Raw genomic sequence first — 13,738 nt, 5'->3', positions numbered from 1 at the left:
CTCAAAACAAAACAAAACAAAACACCATGATTCAGTCTCTTAATTTGTTATACTTTTGTACAACACTTCTATTTCCTCTAGAGTCAGTTTTAGTAGTTTGTGCCTTCTCTTGGTTCCTGAGTCTCAAAGCTAGAAGTTCTCAACCTGTGGGTCACAACCCTCTTAGGGGTTGAACTACCTTTGCACAGCAGTTACAGGACCATGAGAAAACACATATATTTACATTATGATTCATAACAGTAGCAAAATTAGAGTTATGAGGTAGCAGCAAAGATAATTTTATGGTTAGGGGATCACTGCAACATGAGAAACTATCAAAGGCCGCAGTGTTAGGAAGGCAGAGAACACTGCTCTAAGCTTTCTTAGTCAATTGTTTTTAATCACTGACAGATGTGCCATGTAAGCACCAACCTTAGAGCACCAATGAAAGGGACTGGATGCAAGAGTGTACAGGAGTAAAGAGGAACAAGGGGCTATTAACCCCTTCTGTGAAGCAACAGAAGCCAGGATATGTACTAGCAGAGAAGTCAGAACAACCATGACATAGTGTCAGTTGGATATCAGACGCCACAGAGAGGGTTGGAACTGGGAGGTGCGAATGTGGGAAGGAGAAAAAGCAGACGTAGACCAAGGCTTAGGCAGAAAGGCCAAAGACAGTAACAAGATCAGGGGCAGTGCCCATTTCTAGACATACCCCTGAGTCAATTCAGGCTTTTTCTGAGCTTGTGGTGAAGCAAGGACCTACTCACTGTGCTTGGCGCTAAGGGCTTCAATGATGTGGACAGGTGGGACTGACTTCATTGGTCCCCAAGAGGGAAAGCTGAAATAGCATGGGAACCCTGGCAGAAGTCTCACAACCTGCTCAAGACTAACTTAAACTCCTTAGTGGTGACAGAGACAACTAAGAACAAGTAATTCAATTTAACATTAATATATATAATTTAGAACCTATTCTTGAACCATACATGATCATTGACAAGAATGCACAATTATACTGATATTTCATATGTCCCAGAAACAAGAAATTATTTTTCTCATATTTTAGAAAATAAGAGTTGAGCCTTTATTCCAAATTAATTCTTGCCTAAAAAAGAACAAGCAACATGAATCCATTAAACAAATAGAAGAAGTAAAATGGAAAATATTTTTGATCACTTACTCGATTAAAATATTTAGTATTATGTGTATCTGGAAAAAGACATCCCTTGAGAAATACAAATTCCAGCTAAGCTGGGGTTTATTTTAAAGGAAAAAGCCACAGCTATGCTAATAATCCCTTTTAAGATTTTGTGGATAACATGAGACTCACAGCAGTATCTAATATAAACATGTAAGGAGATTTGAGAGAAACAACAAAAATAAACTGTGAGGATCACCCCTACAGAGATTTTTTTCCACCCTCTGACTAGTTTAAAATCTCAAGGAAAAAAACAAAAACCATTCGAGATGTGGGAATACGGGTAGAGGACGATGGCAGAAACTAAAACCATAAAAATCAGCTTGTGAGCCAGGACCTTAAAGAACATGCTAAGACACGCATGTGGACTCAGATAGATCGATTAGCTAATCTGCCATTAACTCGGCTAAGATTTTAATTGAAACTGAAAAGTAAATGAATTAGCATTGTTCTAAGATAACTTGTGATTACAAAATTAGTAGATGCTAGTCATCCTTTTTCTCTTTTGTCTCTTGCTTGCTTGCCTTCTTGCCCTCCCTCCCTACTTCCTTACTCACTTTTTCTCTCCCCTTCTCTTTCTCTTCCTCTTCTCCTTTTATTCCACAAATGGAGTCTTTTCGTGGGTCTTGAGAGGATACTTTCTGAATAAACAAAATTTCATATTCTTTTTTTTTTGTTTTGTTTTTTGCTTTTTGAGACAGGGTTTCTCTGTATAGCCCTGGCTGTCCTGGAGCTCACTTTGTAGACCAGGCTGGCCTCAACTCAGAAATCCGCCTGCCTCTGCCTCCCGAGTGCTGAGATTAAAGGCATGCGCCACCACGCCCGGCTAAAATTTCATATTCTTTATAGCTACCTGTTAGTTAAGCTAGAGAACTCATGAGCAGGCTTTGGGACAGTCCAGCTGCAATAACACGTAAGGCACAAGAAGGGGTCTGGAGAATGATCAGGACCTGAGAGGCTGCTACATACTGCTTGAAACTTAGAATGGCTTTGGTATCCAAAGTTGATCCACTCAACACATGAACTTAAGCTCCTTGTTCTGGACTCTGGGGCACAGAGGTCAAGGCTGATGAGAGTTGGGATGGCCCCTTGGAGAATGTGATATCTGAGCCATTGCCTTAAAGATGAACTTTAGCTATATGAAGAACAGGTTTTACAAGGAAAGAGAAAAATCCCTGAGGAGGTGCCAGCTAAGCTCCTGTCTCCGTCAGAAGAGGCTGAGCATACGACTGACACCTGTACATACATATACATATTCACACCCACACACATTTACCCATGTTCATAGTCACGTGCTCTTGCTGACTCTCACTCATACACACTCCTGCACATTTTTACACTCACAATCATACACACACATGCATACTCTCACACATGTTCAAACATGTCTTCTCACACACCCACATGTAGACTCACATTTATACATGCTCAAATATTGACTCATGCATTCATTTACTTGAATACACTCTTGACACACACACTTACATAGTGACATGAACACCCACATACTCACATGTATACACTTAAATGCACACTCATACACACAAACGTGGAAAAACTATCACGTACTTGTAGCTCATGTACTCATATTCACACATACTCTAGTGTGCTAACACAGCACACTAACACAAAGTCACATGCACATTCATGCACTCTCACACTAACATACACACACACACATTATCACACACCTCACATGTTCAATCATAGATTCACATTCACACATGTTCACTGAATCACTTGGATACACACATGCACTTAGATACAATCTCACCTGTTCATAAATACTCACCTGAAATACATATAAGACGTAGTTATACACATGCTGACACACACATGAAAACATATACTCACAATCAAGCACTCATACATGTTCACACTCATAAACACAGATGTTCACTCACAGTCACAGTCACACCCACAAGCACACATTCATATGATCACACTCTGACTCACAATCTTGCAAACTTTTTATTTTAACAAAATCTCAACTGTTCAACTTTACCAATGAAGTCTCAGGAGCCAGATGCTGGGATGAAAGCCTGCTAGCTCAGAGAGGCAGAGAAAGCACTCAGCTGACCTTCTTCCTTAGCAGTTGTCCCACCCAGAATGCCCCTCTCTCATTAAGCCTCCTTCAAACTCACTTCAAAGTCCCTCCCTTCTACTTCCTGTGAGTCTCTCTATCTGTCCTCCTGACTCCCTCTTACTCTCTATGGTTTTTTCTTAATAATCCTGTGTCCACTCCTTGGCAACTGGTTGCTTGCTCTGCCTCTTGACCAATGGTTGATTTAATTTAATCCTGTTTACACTGTTCAAGCAGAAAGCTCTTGGATTAAAGGAGTATGTGAAGACACACCACAACTAAAAACAGATTTTTTCCAGTAAATACACAATCTTGGGGTTCACAGTGAGATCAATTATCCTGCAACACACACACTCATGCATACTCACTCATATTCACACACATGTGTGGGCATACCCAATCTCTCAAAAAAACATATCTCAGATATATACATTGTCATAAGACACTGACACATGCTTACACAAACTTACATACTCATACACCAACATATACACCATCCATCACAATTTCACACAAAATTCATATTCATATACTTACACAAACTCACAATGCACACTCAAGCACACTTCCATATTCACACTCATGCTTTTGGTACAAATTAACATGAGTGTTCACACAGGCTGAACATACTATCACACATACACTCAGACACTCATTCATATACTTTACACACACTTATTCACTCCCAAACTTTCTATGCTTACATAGACATGTGTGTACACTTACAGACTCTCACATGGGATGTATACTCGTTTATACACATGCATTTAAGCTCAAACACATTCACACATAGGATTTCACACACTCATTGGAACTGAACATTTACACACTAACTCTCCCACACATAAAGTCATTTTCAAACACATTCACACATTCGTATTCCCACAACTCTAGCACACAGGCTGACACACTCACTCACATGCTTACATAGATCTTGTTACACGTGCTCATTCATAGTCTCACAGATGCATAAATGCTCACATCTTCGCACATGCTCACAATTTCACACTTACACTAAGAAATATAGTCATATGAATGAACATATGAATGAACACTCTTACCCTATCACACACAAGATCACACAGATGTATTCCTGCACAAGCAATACACCCAAACATTTAGTCTCGCACATTCATGCCATCACTTTGACACTTGTACACTAAGAAACACACTGTCACACATGTTCAGACACATTCTCACAAACTCATGAATTCACACTCACTCACACGTGCTCCCATGCACTCCAGTATACTCATATATACCTAAACACTAACATCCTTTCTCACACACACACATACACACACACACACACATACACACACACACACACACACACACGCACACACACACATTCACACTTCAGTACAGCCTCACACACGTACTCCCACCTTCCTATACTCACATACTCCCACTTGCACACACTCTCAAATACACATATATGTAACTGTAGCTATAGGAACATGCTCACATGTATATTCACAAAATACATCCATTTATATAGTCTCACACATGCCAACACTAACACACAGCTCATACACATACTTGCACACATTTACTTTCACACTCTTGCACATTAACATGCAATCATACACATGAATTTACATTCATGTACTTTTACACATTTACTCTCACACATACTTGTTTTCATCCAGTTTACATGTGTTTACATACACACTGCCATGGCTTTAGCACACTGACACTGACACACATAATCTCCCACATCTTCACACACACGCACGCACGCACGCACGCACGCACGCACGCACGCAAGCACTGAGCAGAGGCTCATGATTTCTGACCCACATTTCAGGCATTCAAGTTGTTCTCCAACTCATGCAAAGCTGGGGCTCTAGGAGGTGGCATTAATTCTGATTCATAATGTGAAACAGTTGCCATTTTGTAAGAGCAGGAAGGAGCGATTATGAATCTGTTTAAGATGATGAGGGAGGTGCTGAGCTCCCCCGTGTTGTATCTGTGAAGGTGAAACTGGCTTTCATGGGTTTGGTTTTTACAGAAGGGCATGCTGAAGAGTGATTGCAGCATGCCCATTGTTATTAATTTAAGATGCATAAAACTGCATTCATGTTGTCTTTACGGCGATGGTGTTACTGTTCTGTTGAGTGGAAGGAGAGTTCTATGTGCTTTCCTTGAGAGAAGGAAGTGTTTTTACTCAAGAGACATTTCAACTTTAGGAGGAAGAAACACTTAAAAAATAAGTGAGAGAGAGAGAGAGAGAGAGAGAGAGAGAGAGAGAGAGAGAGAGAGAGAGCTGAGTAGTTTAGGAATGGAATGTAATAGCCATCAACTCTGCTTTTGTCATTTCAGCACCTCTCCTCTGTGGGAGCAGCCTCTTCAACATCTGGAGGACAGATGGCACATGCCACTCAGTACTGATTGGTCTTCGATGCATCACATAATAAAACCAATTAGAGTCATTTATTGCATGGGATTTATATGGATGCTGGGGGAGGAAAGCCCATTCCCTCCCATGTTATCTGAAGTAGTAAGTAGTCTCTGAGCTTGTGGTTCTCGGGAGTGGTTTGTATGGCCATTTTTAGAGGACCTATAGGGGGAACAGAGCTAGCTGAAGGTAAGTGCCTGCAGAGCAGAGATTCTGCTGTGACTGTGGCATCTCCCATGCACATCAGTGTCTGCCAAGCACTCAGGAAGTGTCGGGGAAGGAGAGTCAGAACCGAGGAACAGGATGAAGGAGTGATGCTGGCAGTGTGCTCTAACCTGCAGTTCCTGAGTCTACAGCTGCTACAGTCTTCAGGGCCAATCAGGTTTTTGAGCTAACAAATCCCCTTTATTAATTTGTTAGTCTGACAAATATTACAACATTGCTTCATTCAGTACCACCCTAACCCCACAGCCTCATGACTGTTTACACCAAAGTCTGGAAATTGAAGTTTAATTATCCATATGTTCTGCAGTGAGGATTTCTGACTGCCATGTAGCTTCCACTAAATGCATCTGAGTGACATTTGCAAGAAGTTTCTGAACAACATGGTGTGACTACCCTGGCACCACTGCAACAGAAACACTGGCACTATTCCACAGTGGCTGTGTCAGCAGTCCTCGTGCAATGTCTAGCTCAGTGTGGCCTACAGTGACAGCAGCAAGCCTGGCAGGTTTCTTTAATTTTTTAACTATATTTATTTATTTACTCATTTATCTGTCCATCCATACATCCATCCTTTCATTCATTTGTGTGTGAATGTGTGTGTGTGCACGCGTGTGCACGTGTGTTTGTGCATGGCCAATATAATAAACTTAGTTGATTTTCTGTCAACAGCAGCTACTGAAATCCAAAGGAGAACTTCCAAAGGCAAAACCAGTAACAAACAAAGTAACAACAGTAGCTAACAGATGCATGAAATAGTTTTCTTTTCAGTGAAAATAGATGAGACTGGTCTTGGACCCAGAATTCACTACAAACATTAGTCTGGCCTTGAGCTCACAGAGATCCACCTGCCTCTGCTTCCTGAATGCTGGGATTAGATGATTGGGCCACCACTCCTGGAGTCAGCCACAGCATTTCTACCAGCAATTTCCAATATTCAGAAACTAGTAAATCCTAGTGTTTTATTGTTAAAGACTTCAAACCTCCCTCAACAGGGAGGGGGCCTCACCTCAGTCTTCATGAGGTGTCATTTGCCAGTGTACAAGCAGAACACCTACTTCTAGTTACACATTCTGATGGCAAGCAGTCTTTAATTTTCTTCCTGTATGTATGCCAGTGACTTTTGGCTTCTCTGCTTCCCTTAACAAGGGCCAGTGCTAGAGCCAGATTGGCCCTATTCAGCCCAGTTAAACACCTACTGCTTGAGCCAGAACATCCATTTTGACAAATTCAGCTTCATCTACAATTAAGTTTCTTCGTGCCTAAGTGCTTTCAAAATATATTCCCATAGAAATTACAGCAGTAGTTTGTTTAAAGTAGCAAACCTGTGTGCCTTTGCAGTATGAAAAACAAAGCACCTTTAAAAGATCAGTCCTGGCCATGTATCTGAGGCAGCTGTTGTCTCCTGCTCTTGTCTTTTAGGTCCTTTCTTCTACAGTGACGTGAGGACCCATTGACAGCACCAGGAAGAGGCTGCACAAAATTGGTTAAGAACGCCCCCCGCCCCAACAATCTTCTAGTGCTTCTATAAAGAGCTCAGGATGAGAAGTACCATAATAACTTGGATATCTTTGGTAAAATGTGCATACCAGCTCCTGTTTCTAGCATGGATCAGAGCAGCCTTGCAAATTATGGTAATTGGAAATCTCTAGGTTTTTCCATAAGCATCCTCCCAACTCAACTCTCCTTACTGTAGGACTCCTACAACACAGCTGACATTAATCATAACTACAGTACCAGGGAAGAGAGAAAGTGTCTGCTTAGAATCAATCCTAAAGGTGACTCTTCTTTCTTGATAACTAATACTGTCCATCTTTCTGGCTATTACATGCTCGTGTGACTTGTATCAGAGGAAGTGGCAGGGGTCCAGTACTACCCAATGTTTCGTTGGTCCATCTGCCAGGAGAACAGCATAGTTCTTCATGGTGGGTCCCACAATGAGAAGATACAAAACAGAGTTGCAGGTGTCAGCCACTATATGAGTCAAACTTCTTCAGGGAATACTATATTAATGCACCTGTAGAGTGTTCTTTGCACTATTTTTAACTAAAACTTTGTACAATGTAACTTGTCCATACCCAGAGTCATTGCTGACCACCATTGTCACCTGTCAAACTTATGTTCCATATTCCTTGAGCTAAACATTCTACAAAATTCAGTCTCTCTTTAAGTAATGATCTTAAATGAAGCATGCTCAAAAATTTACTCCTTAACTGAGAATGCTCAGGAATACACTCTCTCCAAAGTGTTTCATATACATATATATAAAAATATATACATATAAATTTGTGTGTGTAATAGACATATATGTGTGTGCACGTGTGTATATAATCATATATGTAATATACACATATTATATATACACACATCTAATATACATATATTATATACACAATATGTAATATATACATATAAACACACACACATATATGTGTGCGTCTCCAGATAATATCCCCATGCTTCCTTTATTCTAAAAGGGCATTGTTTTGGAAGTAACACTGTATTTTCCTGAGCTGTTTCTTTCCTGTCTTGGCTATCCTTGTTTAGGTTTATACTCACTGAGATGGGACTCTGCTGCCTTTGGTTACAATAGCCAGACATGTCAAGCAAAAAGTCATAGCTTGCTTTCCCACACTGAAGCATAGCAGGACTTTCAGATCCACCTGTGGTATAAATAATGACACAGAGACTTTTTAATACTCTAAAGCATAGGCCTCTCTCAGCCAGATATCTAGCTTAACCTACTAAGCTTGTGACTATATCCTGCCATGTGGCTAGCTCTATTTCTTTGGTCTGGACTGGTCTGGTCTGTCTGTTCATTCCCCATATCTCCCACATATCATATCTCATTTCTTTTCTCTCTCTCTCTCTCTCTCTCTCTCTCTCTCTCTCTCTCTCTCTCTCTCTCTCTCAGAAGTTGCACCCTCTATTTCCTGCTCTGCTATTAGTTGTCAGCTCTTTATTACAGATAATCAGATACAATTCTGGATTGCCTCTAGGCTAGTGAGGAAGGATAGATATTTACAAAGTATGAGGCCCAGTGATGAGAAATAATAATACCAGGATCCTGCCAGGATTTAGCTCTCTGTTAGTACAGAATATCAATCGAATGTATAGAGACACAACTTCAGACAATGTACTCCAATATCTCTCCTGTTTAGTCGAATAAATGGCTTTTTCTGTAACATTAATAAACTATAAGCAATAAAACAACTATGAGAATATATCAGGTAAGAATTACATTACAATGTCCAGTCCACTGATACTTGGCAGACTTGGAGAAATTACTCCATTCTCTAGCCTATCTTTGTGAGTCCAAAGTTCTGTACCTAAATCACTTTCTATTACTCTGCAAGCTTTCATTTCCTCTAACCTTTAGAAACTGAATTTGTCACCCTTAAAACACCTTTGCAGACCTTCCAACCTTCATAACCTTAAAATATCTTGTGACTTAAACTTTCACATCCTCCAACCTTCATAGCTTGCGTTTGCCACCTTTAAAACATCTTCTTAGACCCTAAAACACTTTCTTCACACCTTGAGCCTTTATGACTTTCATCCTATATAAACTTTACTCCTCTTTTGTGAGTTTTTTTTTTTTTGTTAGCATCTGCTAATAAGGAAAGCTGTGAGACTATATCTCGTCTTCAACCCCATCAGAGAGCCAAGAAGGATAAATATTACCTGGGTAAACAGGAAATGCAGAGCAAGCAGCTTCCAAAACTAAAAAATAGCAGAGATTGCTAGCTACCTGGACAGTCACCCAAGGTTCCTCTGTATCGAGGAAGCATCCAGCTTTGACTGCCAGGCCAAGAAAACCTGACAGAATTATCTATGGGGTCAGGAATTTTGAAGGATTGTCTTACCTTGTCTCAGCACAGTTAGGCAATTGACTTCCAAGTGCCCTGCTTGCCCACAGTTTGGACAGTTGTTGCTTTCTAGTCTGAAAGGAGATGCAATCGTCCACCCTTTTTTTCCTTTCCTTCCTTTATCCTCCTTTTGCCTTACATTCTCTTTCTCCATTTTCCCTCTACCTCTAGTGTTAGAAGAAAATGACTATTTACTTTGTTTTATCCCTGACCAAGACCATTGTCAACTTGCAATCCACCTCTATAAACAACGAAAAACACCCATAGCCTACCAAAATGGCCAATAACCAACCAACTCACCTCTTAGGAATGAGAGCATCTTGTTCTTTAAATTGCTTCCTGCTCTCTGGGAGCTAAGCAGTCTTTTGGGGACCCTATGAAAATTGGGATACTGTTCAAGTACTGGGAGACCTGGCTGTTTCCCTTGTTGTCCAGTCTCTGTGGGATAGGAAAGTGCATGGCTTAACTGAAGTCCTGGATGAAGTAGTCTGTGAGGCTGGGCAGTTTGATGAAAGTCACTTTGAAGTCGTCCTGGATGCAACCTTTGAGGAAACAGCAGCTGAGGTTGTCTGTGGGGCTGGATCACCTGGGCGGCTTGCTTTGTCTTCATTGCAGTCTGGTCTTTTGGCTCTGCAAACACACAGACTTTTAAAGGTAATGTTGTAGATACAGTTTTGCATTAACACATGTATGGAATGTGTGGTGTGCACAACTTAGTTGCTCAGAGATTCTCTGCTTTGTGCTCATGCAGATGAAAGGCTTCTGTCAATCATATAAGTCTCTTTGGACTGTATTGGCAAACTGTAATATAAATCTCCATCCATGCCATATGAAAGGATGGCATGTGGTAAAGTCATGATAACTACACAGCCAACAGAATTCATTGTCTACTGCAGAGATGTTCATGTCTCAGCCAGTCTCAGAGCTTTTCCCATGTAAGGGAAGCATTCATGTAACCTGTTTCATTGTTCTTCTGTATCTCTTCTTTAATGTCTTCAGCCAAGATTTTCAAGAGGTCTCCCCTTATCAAATCTAATCTTAGTTAGCTTTGAAGAAATCTACAGCTTTTGTTTCCTGTTGAAACAAGAGCAGATCCTCTTTCCCAGCACAGCACAGACTTGACTCCACATCTTTCCAGTAGGTAGGCTGATTCAATTCAACAATGAATTCTTTGTAAATCTATCTTATATCATAGGTACTTAATAGGATATCCTTTTGCTTTTGTTTTTTTGTTTTTTTTTTTTTCAGGAGCAATTTGTAATCAACAAGAAGGCAAAATTCTTTAAAACTCATCAAATATATTTTTAAGGTATCTTCATTTGAATCAGCCAGTAAGATACCATCCATATAATGAATGACTAATGCCTCTGAAAATTTATTACTTTATGCCTTAATTATGTTTAGTTTTGTACTAGAAGTTAAGCTCACCCAAATTATTTTCTCTTTTGAAGGGACCATTGATAATGAATTATTCCTGCTATTCATGGAAAAACAGAAAAGCATTTCCCACAAAGGGAAATTTAATATTGAGTTATTGAATTATTCCCTCTATTAGGGAGAAACACAAAACATTCAAATAAAAATCAAGCAAAGAAACAAGAAAAGTCTAATCTCTGACCAGCTGTGTTATCCCATGCTGCAGCAGCGGATCCCTGCCCACCATTCTTGGAATTCAGGTGCGGCTGCTGTGGGTGGAGCAGAGCAGTTGCTCTGTCATGGAGCGGCTGCTCTACGGGGAGCACCAGTAGCAGTAAGAGGCAACAAGCATCTCTCTTGCAGCCAGAGAGCTCTGTTCCAGCTGCCATCATTTCCTTTCTTTTCTTTCCTCATTTATTGGTAGGGGCCTTTTTACTCCCTCTATTCCTGTCCTTTGTAACTTGGCACTCCATTCAGTTCTCTCCCTATCCAAGTCTGCTTTACCTGATCTGTCTTGGGGAAGGCATAGAAAACTGTGACCATTACCACACAAGTTAAAACTATCTCCAGGCTGACAGTCCAAACAAAATTACACAAGGTCCAAACTCCCTCTGCCATGGTGTCGTCCATATTTTAACATGGAAAATATTTTCTGTCTTTAAAATTTCTCCGATTCTATCCTTCCTTCAGAGATTTCACTTTATTATGTTCCAGCTCAATGATTATTTCTATGACTGTCTCTTTACTTATTTCCCTTTTATCGTATTCAAGTCTTATATTTATTTTTGTACCTACATTTCTATAAACTCTATCTTCTGGGGATTGCCAGTCCCAAGCATACTGCACCGGTTTTAGGAAGGCACTCTTTCCTCACAGCAGCAGGGGCTCCTCAGGGTAGCTCGAGGTGATGACGGGCAGGCTCCATCCACTCAGCTCACAGTCCAGTGGGCTATTCCTGTGGGCTCCACCTTCTTCCAGGTTCTGGGCCACAGTCTGCCAGCCCACAGCCAGCCATAACAGTTTCATGGTTGCTAGGAAACTATCACTTCCTTGCAGTTTCCTTGTTTTCTCTGCTTAGTTTTCTGCCCCTCACTGGTGCGCCAAATATCAGGGAAGGTATGAATATTACCCATCAGGAATATAAATAGTGACACAGAAGCTTTTTAATACTTTAAAGATTAGGCCTTTAATTAGGTCAGTTTCCCAGCCAGATATCTAGATTAACCCTACTAATCTTGCCACTACATCGCACAAAGTGGCTAGCTCTACCTCTTTGCTCCTCTCTGGTCCATCCATTCACCTCTGTGTCTACTGGTGAATCTCATCCATCTCATTTCTTCTCCCAGTGTCTCTCTGTGTCTCTGTCTCTGTCTCTATCTCTGTCTTACCCCCATCCTCCCACTCCTGGTAAAGTTAAGCCCTTCACTTTCTGCCCAGCTACTGGCCGTAAGCTCTTTATAACATCCAATCAGATACAATTCTAGATTGCCTCTAGGCTACTGAGGAAAGATGAATACACAAAATATGAGGACCAGTGAAGGGTCATAGAAATAACACCAACATCCTGCCAGCTTTTAACTCTGCTGGGACAGAAGTAACAATAGTGTATATGTACAGAGACACACCTGCACACACTGAAGAATTTTAAATGTTAATGTAGTAAATCTGGCCAATGTACACAAAGTGACTTCTTCATACTGAGGACCCTGAAGGGTTTAGTTAGGTGTTTGAAGTAACACCAAAGCCTGAGTTTAGGAACATGAATTTTGAGGAGCAAAACCGATGTATACAAGATAATGTGAAAACTGCTTTATCTGGGAGAGGTGGAATTGACAAGAGAAATAAAATAGAGAAATTAGAGAAAGCATAAATATTTTAAAACTTTGTGTTGACTTGTAACACAAAGTTGCTTTGTTACAAGTTGCTTTGGACTTGGAGCTTTATGTAACTTCCATTTAAAATAAGCATATCATATGCTTGCCATATACAAATGTATTTTTGCTACAGATCAAAGAAAAGCAGAGCTGTCTTTCCACAAACGTGTAGTATATGCAAATCAATAGATATTTTGTAAATATGCAAAACCATCTTTTCTAGCTCCCACAGCTTTGGAATATATCAACTGACAGATCTGAAAACCCAAATGGGATGTTAGATCAACTCCAAATACACACTAAATAATAATCCCCATCAACCAAGAAATATTGGTCCCAGTAATTCAATTGTGTTTCAATATCAGGGAAGGTATGAATATTTCCTAAGTATAATAGAAAAAAATTACTTAATAACACCTAATCATTACTAAATGACATCTGAAGATAAATAACTAAAGAAAAAAATCCCCTTTTAAAAGAATAAAGGAGCTAGCATGATGGCTCAGTAGCACCTTACCTGCCTGCCTTCACACTGCCATGCTTCCCACCATGATGACAATGAACTGAACCTCAGAACTTGTAAGCCAGCCACAATTAAATGATTTCCTCTATAAGAGTTTCCTTGGTCTCTTCACAGCAGTAAAACACAAACGAAGACAGTGAGTGCCCCATCCTCACTCATAGAAAATAAGTGAA

At 40.3% G+C, this 13,738-nt stretch overlaps 2 long non-coding RNA genes across 6 annotated transcripts in view; one reads left to right on the top strand and one right to left on the bottom strand.

Moving 5' to 3' along the window:
* Positions 1-7,390, top strand: part of Gm52178 — a 90,337-nt gene extending 82,947 nt beyond the window's left edge. Inside the window, exons 2-3 of the long non-coding RNA XR_003951500.1 lie at positions 5,586-5,763; positions 7,306-7,390. This is a non-coding gene — a long non-coding RNA (predicted gene, 52178). The remainder of the gene's footprint in view (positions 1-5,585; positions 5,764-7,305) is intronic.
* Gm33497 overlaps positions 1-12,217 on the bottom strand; it is a 69,433-nt gene extending 57,216 nt beyond the window's left edge. The window contains exons 1-3 of one of the 5 annotated variants that reach the window (XR_875128.3): positions 11,964-12,217; positions 8,443-10,382; positions 6,156-7,801 (exon numbers count right to left, since the gene is read on the bottom strand). This is a non-coding gene — a long non-coding RNA (predicted gene, 33497). Of the gene's footprint in view, positions 1-6,155; positions 7,802-8,276; positions 10,383-11,963 lie in introns of those variants that run through there. The other 4 variants (XR_875129.2, XR_875130.2, XR_875132.3 and 1 more) reach the window with 4 other exon arrangements.
* Positions 12,218-13,738: the final 1,521 nt, after the last annotated feature.

The sequence above is a fragment of the Mus musculus genome, chromosome 15 (genome assembly GCF_000001635.26).
Source record: "Mus musculus strain C57BL/6J chromosome 15, GRCm38.p6 C57BL/6J".
Classification (NCBI taxonomy): Eukaryota; Metazoa; Chordata; class Mammalia; order Rodentia; family Muridae; genus Mus; species Mus musculus.
The sequence above is the reverse complement of the archived record's forward strand: the minus strand, read 5'-3'. Positions and strand labels throughout refer to the sequence as shown.